The 9,442-nt window shown below is 38.6% G+C and overlaps 1 long non-coding RNA gene across 1 annotated transcript; it reads right to left on the reverse strand.

Annotated features, from left to right (window-relative positions):
* Nucleotides 1-3,996: 3,996 nt before the first annotated feature.
* LOC142070755 (uncharacterized) lies at nt 3,997-5,099 on the reverse strand. The gene is made up of 2 exons (XR_012666703.1): nt 5,008-5,099; nt 3,997-4,390 (listed from the first exon to the last, which is right to left on the reverse strand). It is a non-coding gene; the product is annotated as an uncharacterized LOC142070755 (long non-coding RNA).
* Nucleotides 5,100-9,442: the final 4,343 nt, after the last annotated feature.

Genomic DNA, 9,442 nt, shown 5'->3' on the forward strand with positions numbered 1-9,442 from the left:
AGCCCCAGCCATTGCTGCTGTGGACACCACCACCCTAGAGGGGTCCTCTCACACGTGGGTGCACGTGACCCCCTCCCCCGGATTGTCCACCCCACAGCCTGCCCCTCTTGTTGGGTGCTTTCAGAGGAGGGAATTGTTGGTGACACTCGGGCGTGGAGCCAGGTAACTCGAGGGGGTGGAAGACCACGGGAGTCGATGAAGCCCCCTCGCTCTGGGCCCGGGCAAGCTTGAACACTTCCCTCCCCTGAAGCTAATGAGAAAACAATTGTGATTGGTTGCTGTGTTACACATTGCACATTGTTTTTACTTTGTAAGTGTGTTATGCAAATAAAAATATCTTTTGCTTCAAAAAAAAATTACTCTCCTACAGCCATCTCCCCCGACCCTGTCCCAGCAGTTATTATTATTTTATCAAAGCTACTGGAAACTAAGACAACTGAACTCATGGCACTCAGGCTGGGTGACACTATCTTCAATTTAATAAAATATTGTGAAAAATAAGGTTGTGTTTCTAATATCTCCCATTGAGATCTCTGGACCTCATTTCCTGGATATAAATATGGGAGAAATTAATCTCTGGAGGAGAAATGTTTTTTGTTTTTAATTTTTAAACACAAAAATATTCACCATTTACTAGGTTGGAATCTCTTTTGCCACTGTAAGGTCTGTGGATGCCTGAAATTAATTGTAACCACAGATAACTAATGAATAAAATGATCAATAGTGATAATTACCACACTTCACAAAAATTAAGATACAGAATGTTCATATCCTGATTTTTCTACTGCACAACAAAGTTCTATTAGTTTTTAATATTTGAAATGTTCTTATATCTAGCATTTGAACAATCATATTATAAGAGAGGTTGTAGTTAAATTTCCATTGCTTGAGAAATTCTAAGTCAATAACTCTGCATATATGATCAGCAGCTGCTGCTTAGAAATACTCACATACCGAGGTAATCAACTGTAGCAACATGGGAAAGAAGAATAAGATGTGGAGCTGTAGGGAGCTCTGACTCACAAAGAAGTAAGATGAAAATATAGCTATGAACCTTTTGAGTAAGCCTATGAGAAAGAGTTCACTCTGCCACGACAAAAGAAATCACAGGGGAACAAGATGTTTGCCCGTACAAAGAAATCTAGCAACAGGTGAGAGGTACAAGTCAAGAACTGCTGTGTATGGGGGTTTGAAAATAAATCTTAATTCAGGAAGTGATAGAAACTTCCCCCAGGAGCCCCACTTTATCATAGAACAAGCAGAAACACAACTGAAGGGTATTATGGTGGTGTCTTAATCATTAAATGGAATCCCTCACCCAGTGGCTGGGTCTGATGGACCACATTTTCAAAAACAGCCTCCCTCTGATTTTGGGGGTGAAATCAATTGAGGGTTCTATTCTGAAGATATAGTCAATTGAGGAAGGTAGATATGACACTGGAGGTGCCTAATATTATTTCTATTGCAGTAGCACCCAGAAGTCCTAATCTGGATAATGGTCCAGATGTGCATGGCACTGCACAAAGATACAAAGACACAGTGGCTGCCCCAAAGAGCTTACAGCATAAGAGAAGAAGTTGTCAAATCAGGTAGCTGCTCATCTAAATTCTATCAATTTATGCCCATAGTTTACTATAATGCAGATGCAAACTGCAGGCACAAAATTAGGCTGGGGTCTTTTTTTTTTTTTTAAATGGATGCTTTCAGGTATATCCTCTGGTAAGTTACTGCACCTGAAACTACAACCCTGACACTTATCATGAAGGCAGCAGATATATCAGGTGAACCAAAAGGCACCATCTGTCTTGCTAAGCTAGTCAGACTGACTGTGCTAAACCTGTCTGGATGTTGCTCTTTGGATACTTTGATTTCCCTCCCCTTTTGGGAGCTGCACATGGGATTGAAGTCTGGTCACCTGGAAGCATAACCTGCTAGTAGAATTCCTCCAGTGAGTCAAAACAGATTCAAGACCTGACCAAACCAGCAAGGGGGCCTTGTCTCAGCTGGAAGTCACTCTTTTCTAAAAGGGCAACACATCGGAAGTGCTGAAGGCTGAAATGTTTACACATTGGAAATGTCCATTTATGAATGCCTGAGTGACAAATGAACAGATGCAGATACTTTGTCCTACCAGCAGTGTAAGAATCCCTCACACTTACCTGGTCTGCTGTGAAAGTGTGTTAATCTGTGCTCCATTCACTCTGCCTGGACTTCAGAAGAACAGCAGTAAGAAGCAAGCTTCCCAGACTGCTTGGGGAATGATGACCAGCCAGACCTGGCTGTGCAGAAATTTCCTAGTTTACCCCAGCATGGAGGTGAGAAGAGGAGAAAAATGGACAAACGCTTTCCCCTCTTCCTTCCTCAGGGAGAGGAGAAAGCAAGGAAGAACTGCTCAGAACTGCACAGAAGCCTCTTGAATTTATTCTAACTTCGATCAGAAGAAGGTTCTCGCTTCTAGGAGCAAAGATAGAGAGAGAATGGCAGATCTCCTCTATCCCAGTAGCTAGAGAATGGAAAAAGGGAGAAACTGATTTGGAGGAGTAGGTGAGCAAAAAGACACCTCTTTCCCCACCACCCAAAGATAAAGTGCACACTAGGTGTGACACTCACCTTGGTGCAGAAGGCCAGCGCAAGACCAGTGCCTCAGTTAAGTCCACTTACATTTTCAAAACAATGGATTAAGTAGAATTTAAAGTGCTACACTCTGCATGCGAGTGAATTTCACTGTGATTGATTAAAGTATGATTAAATGTATCACCTCATCCAGACTTCATGACCTCAAGGCTCCATCCCCCATATGTTTTTTCTCACAGATCTCTATCCTTTATGGACAGCTTATTGTTTGAGAGCTGTGTTGGGGACCTGCATTCCAGCTCATATGCCTAAAATTACCAACGATCACAGATTTTTAGATCCTTTTTATCCATAAGCTATTAAAAACACAAACATAGGTCACCTCGAAAACTGAAAGGGAGATCCTGTAATGTTGAATAGTCACATGCCAAATTGCCAGACCTTTGTTTTGCCCTAGATAATCTGGCATTAGTGTTAGGCCCTGTTATCATCAATGTTGTGGAGTGTGTTGCTAAAATAAGAGCAAGATAAACAAAACAAAAAATAATAATAACCGGTAAGAAGGGGGTAAAATTGGAAACAAGAATGCTTTATAATTTTTCAAAATAAATCAGTTGAACCCCACCATGTCATTTGCTCTGTGGGTTCTGTGATCCCGCATGTAATAACGTGCTGCAGTAAATTTTGATCTGCATTGAAATTAACAATCAGTCAGCCACTTTATGAAATATTATCTTTGTTAGCTTTACCACTAACAAAATACACTTTCAATTCTTCACATCCACATAGCATGCCTATTAAAGCAATCTGGGAAATTAGTTTGAGATAAACTGTACAGCAATTTTATTCATAGCCTCCCTGTATCTCACACTGTTAATCTGCATCACAGCTCACTAAATAGTGCCTAATGTTTATTGCATTTAACTGAATGTATACGATTCTGAGGGTACGCCAGGGACCGATTATCATAATTATACATGTTTCTATGGAAACCCACAAGTCTATCAGTTTTGATTCATTATATTGTTATACCTTCTAGCACTTTCTAATTATTAGGTGCCCATAAAAAAGTCTCAGTCTTGCTGTTACTATAGAAATGAGCTATAGACAGGCCTCAATTGTTAACCCTTAGAGGACCAGAATAAAAAAGGAAAAAAACAGGCTCAGATAGCTGGTAGCTATTCAAATAAGAGAAACCATAGGTTATTTTAGCTCTTAGTTTAACTTTCCATAATTATTTTCAGTGAACTTATTTTTTGAAAAAATATGTAACTAGAAACACTGATGAAGAAGTGTAGCTGTTTGCAAAACTATCCTTAGTATGATATTTCGTATATCAGTGCTACACAAATACCCATTCACAGCAATTACAACAAACACTTGACAGATAGCATTGCAGTTAATACACAAGAATACAGACTCTTTTAACTTTATTTATGCCTTTATTTATTTATGTTGTCTCATAGATAAAGATGCTTTTCTCATTATCAGTGAGATTGATTCAGATCGCACACATACCCTGGTGTAAATTAGGAGCGACTATTGAAGCCAGTAATAATGATAAAACTGGTGTTTACATAACGGTAAAACTGGTGTGCCTGAGATCAGAATCAGGCCCTTAGGCCCTGATCCAAAATCTATTAAAGTCAATGGGAAACTTTCCATGGTCTTCAGTAGGCTTTGGACTGGGCCCGTAATGAAGATGATGGAGCAGAGGTTGGATTTAAGGCATGCTGCACACCTAGAACTTCCATTGCCTTGAACAGGAATTGCAGGAATCCTTCACTCCTTAGGATCAGTATCGTAAAGCTGTATTCTATGTAACAGTAAAGTTCCATTAGGGACTAAAGCAAATATCTGAAGTGCATCAAAGTGATATGGTTACTTAAGCATAATTTAATACTGTTACTTCTACTGTAGCATAATATTGTCAAGTTACTCCTCTCCCTATATTTCCAAACACAACCCCACAAAAACTGAAAAGGGCTGAGTGGTTCCATTGTCTTCCTAACCCACCTGCTATTACAGTTTTCAATTAGAAGTGCCTTTTAATTTAGATCAGCAAAGCTCTCCCAAAGTGACAGCTCGTCCTTCACACTGCATATCTATTTATTTCAGAAGTCAACACACTATTCAATAACCTGAGAACAGGCCTGATTGCAATGCTAATAGTATTCAAAAATATGTCGACACCAATCGAAACAAGTAAACGAGGGCTAATTCATAAAGTGAATAATAAAAGGAAAGGGGGAAGCATTCATACTTCTACTTCTGCATCTGAAATCTTAGTCTGCAAATGTATTTATTTTTTCCTCAGGGAAATGAAAACTGTACGATAACCATGCTGAAATTAGGTTTCACCTAATATTACAGCCTTTCCTATTTTGTACAGTTTGTAACACTATAATAAAAAAATAGTAAAGAAACAATTACCTTATTGCTTTTGTGCAATGGTAGAAATGCAGCATTGTTCAGCTCAGAACTAAATGTATTTTCTTCAGAGGGGAATAAAAGAGCTGAGAATTTAAAACACATTCCCATATTGTGTATTTAGCTGTTCTCTACATGTTCAGTTCTAAACCAGACTTTCACAACTTCCAGTCAATTAGAACTAAGCCATATTTCACAGAACAGCAGAGATGTACACTTGCATTTATATGTTAGAATTATCATCAAAAAAAGACAACAGAGTGTTGTTCTATATAAAGGTATTAGCTTTGTACTATATTTTCAAGAACAATTTTGTTCAACTCTTATTTTACTATTTGCATCAAATATCTAAATTTGCTGTTAAACAAGGAAATGTAAAGCAGCAAGAGAGTTAATTTAATCAAATCATGTTTAAAATGTCCCCAACTGGTAAATTAATATGCAACATCTATTATAATGTACAATACTTTTAACCAGATTAAAAATTAAAAAATCTAGCAGAGAGGATGAATATTCATAAAATTTTAGTATCTCCAAATAATATGACAAGAGCACTTATAGGTACAGGGCCAGATTCTCCGATGAGTTCAATGGAGCTGTGCCAACTTACACAAGCTGAAGATCTTGCATACTGTCAAGCCAGTTGCTAGTGGTTATGCTATCTCTCTCGGTCACTCTATAAATATTTTATAGGTGTTTCACGTATTATATGGTGCAATAACATTTCTAATATGATAGTGCTCTGAACAGAGGCTGCACACGGGGTGAAATCTTGATCCCATTGAAGTCAATGGCAAAAGTCCCACTGACTTCAATGGGACAGAATTTCACTCTGGATATTCAGCCCAAATTTATCTCCTTCCTGGTGTTTGCCTTTATTGTGAGCATTATAATATACTGGAAATGGATCCCTTGACATTAATGGGACTAGTTATGTGAGGAAGGGTTACAGAATCTACCCCTAAGAGATTATAAAGTCACATTTCCTATTCTATACGTTTAAAATAACAACAACAAAAACCACAACTTGACTTGCTATAAAAACTACAATGAGTTAGCTTATTACAATGCAGTATAATTATCACACAGTAATTAAAAATATAAACTTTCAGAGTCTACATCCACTTACATCAATCTACAACATCATATAATCAAACACACTCTTTCCTAATATCAAATAGATTACTCATCCCATTGCTGTTCATAACAATATTCTTCAAGCACATCACACTATGTGCAAATGTACAAAAATTAGGCAACACCTTAAGTATTCTGAGACTATTTATTTCAATACCTTTACTATGCATTTCATAACCAATATACAAAATCAAGAGACTGCAAGGGGGATAGATATAAAATGGGTGGGGTAACAATGAGTGATGAAGGCAGAGGGGAATTTCTAGAACTCTTTCATTGCCAGACTAAATTACTAAATTTTTTTTTTTTGCAAGGACTTGAAATTTTGTAAGTGAGAAATTGTTTTTGAAATGTTAGCTGGACCCCACTCAGACACACTTGCATCCTTCAGTGTTTTAGCAATGAGTTTTGCTTGGGAATATATAGTTTATTAAGACCCCAATTCAGCAAGATACCTAAACATGAGCATAATATTGAGCATTTGAGTTGTCCCATTGATTTCCATAGGAAGTAAGGCTTGAGCTTCCTTGCTGAATTGGGCCTGTACATTATAAGCTCTTCTGCGTGGCAACCTTATCTTCTTACATATCTAGAAAGATCTTAACATCAGCTACACCAAATGGAGCTACCCCCTCAGCTACGCCAAATGGAGTTCTGATGAAGATAAGGATATGGGGTATTGTCTTGTTTTGTATTATAAAAGGCAGCTATAGAAGTTCTCCAAGAATGATTTTTATGTAACTGTGTGGCACTATACTCATTTTAGCTCTTAGTTTATAGCATTAGCTATTTAAAATGGTTTCATAGTGAAAAGGGGGTGAGGAGGAATCCAGTTAAATGGCAAAGTGCTGTCCTTGTTAAAAGATATTTGGGTACTAAATTAAAGTGCCCAAATTACATCTTCCCTTAATCTTCTGGTCCTTCACTACATGCATTAATCAAATGATTATTCATTTTTACTTTCTCCAGGAGATTGTTGGCTTGACCTTGAATCCCAGCATACAAACGTTCTCCCATTATTGATCCTCTAGAGCATGGTTGGATACAGAACTGCAGCGTCAGTCCCTTTGCAAACTGTTTCTTTAGTTCTGCCAATTTTTGAACAACTTTGAGTTCCTTTTGAAATGTATATTACAGCAACCAAAGGCAATATGAGATTCAGCTACAAACACACACAGGTAGAAATAGGAGTTTGACAGCCAACTAATACTGGGAATTTCTCGATGTATTAGTTACAGAAACACAAGTGTTTACACAGTTGTGTGCTCATCCACACTAAGAATACACAGCTCCTTACCTATCATAATGCGATCCAGTAGTACTAGGTGAAGTCTAGTGCTTGTACCAACACTGATTCAGTGTGTGAGGTAGGGTAAGAAAGTGCACCTTTATCAATGAATTTGCTTTGGTATTTATACTCAGCAGATAGAAGGGCTAAAATAAGTGTTGAAGGTCCCACTGATATTGTTGTACCCAAACAAAGAAGAACAGATTGGAAGATTTAATTCATGACTCTTATAGCTTAGTGTATTGACAAGAAGCCACTAGTCTACAACCAAGTTCAAGACTTGATGACAAGGGGCATGATGATGTTATGTGTCTGAAATTCATTTACTTTCAAAGAAAGGTTTTAGAGCTACTGAATGGTACTGAGGATGAAATCCCCGCTTCTGCTGCAGGCCAGCACTAAGCCCGTAAAGATGTCATTGAGGCTTAAGTGACGCATAGGCCTTGTGCCAGCCTGATGCATAGGAGTGAATTTCACCTGAGCCTGGAACCCTAAGAGAAAACAAAAACAGGGAAATGTGAATTAGCATTTTGAAGATGTCTTGACAAGAGTACTTGAGCCTGCTCATTGTACAAATGCAGAGGTTATGCAGGAAAGCACCTGCCTGCGAGACAAGGGACAGCACTGAGGGAGAGAGTAGAACTGAGGAGAGCAGCAAATCATGCTGAAGGAGGGATAAGGTACAGACATCAGAGGCGAAGGCAAATAGGAATGTGTCTTTAATCCCATTGAAATTCTCTTTTTTAAGGGACAGAGGGGAAACCTTGTTACAATTCTGCTAACAAACAAACACCAAACAAACTGTACCTCATCAGCAGAAACAGTTGTCATCTCTTGAGTCACCATGCCCGTCTTCCTCTCCAAATATCAGGGTCTCTCCTTTCTTTGGACCATTTCCAGCTAGATCCCTGACCCCCATGTATAGCTATTATCATCCAGCTTTTCTCTCTTTACCTCATGTACACCCTTTTATTTAGGCGTTTCTTCACTCAGCTCCTGATGCTCTTTCATGGCCCAAGGCTAACTGCTCCTCTCTAAGCCCCGTATTTTCTGCTGTGGACCTCATTCTTTCTCCTACAAGCACAGATCTTTTTCTGCCTTTGTTTCTACTCAGTCTATTTATCTCACTCCAAGTTGTGCTCTCTCTCTCTCATATCTTTCTTCCAGGCATTCTTCCACAGTGTTCAATCTCTGACTAATCAGCCATGCTGCTCATTACCCTCCTGATTTCTTTGCTAGCTGTTTAGGTTATTATAAAGATGCCCATTGCCATGGTATCATAGTGCATCCTCAGAATTCTGTGCCACTTAGTGTTTTTAAAATATACTGTTTGCTCTAAGTAAATGATCCTGTAAGGTTTTGCTTACAATATTCACTATTTTGGACGGTTTGGAGTTTCTTACTGTTATAAAAGAAAAACCTCTGCATTCTATTATCAGTCCCAGAAACTTCACTTATTTCAGTCACTTTCTATTTGCTATTTTCTTGGTGCTCAATTTCTCAGTTTATAATGGAAATACTGTAAAACTATTAATTATAGCAGCATAGAGAGTGGCAATGTAATTAACGCAATGGTTTAAGTAAAAAACATCCAAGGTAATTTTGACTGGAAAGTTGACTCTTGTTTTGGCAAATCGTTTAGGCATTCCATTCCACAATGGATTATTACACATACACCCCCTTTATTTGGGATCATCTCTTTTGTATCTGTCCATGTAGCCCTCCCCTCACTTGACTCTTCTCCCTTTTACTGCGACTGTTACCACAGCAACTGTTCGTCCTGCCTGAAGTCTGGACATATGGTCTTTCTTTGAGTCATCATCAAGACTGCTCCATGGAACGACCAACAGAGAGTTTCAAGGAGCAGGGGTAGTTCACACCTATTCATACTCTCCTTCTCTATGCAAGCACCAAACACATCAGCTTGACAAAATTCAATGTGTACTATCCCAGGAAGAGGGGAAAAAAATCGCTCTCTAGTATCCAGAATTTTATGCTTCTTACAGTCCCTTG

This window comes from Caretta caretta, chromosome 2 (genome assembly GCF_965140235.1).
Source record: "Caretta caretta isolate rCarCar2 chromosome 2, rCarCar1.hap1, whole genome shotgun sequence".
Classification (NCBI taxonomy): domain Eukaryota; kingdom Metazoa; phylum Chordata; order Testudines; family Cheloniidae; genus Caretta; species Caretta caretta.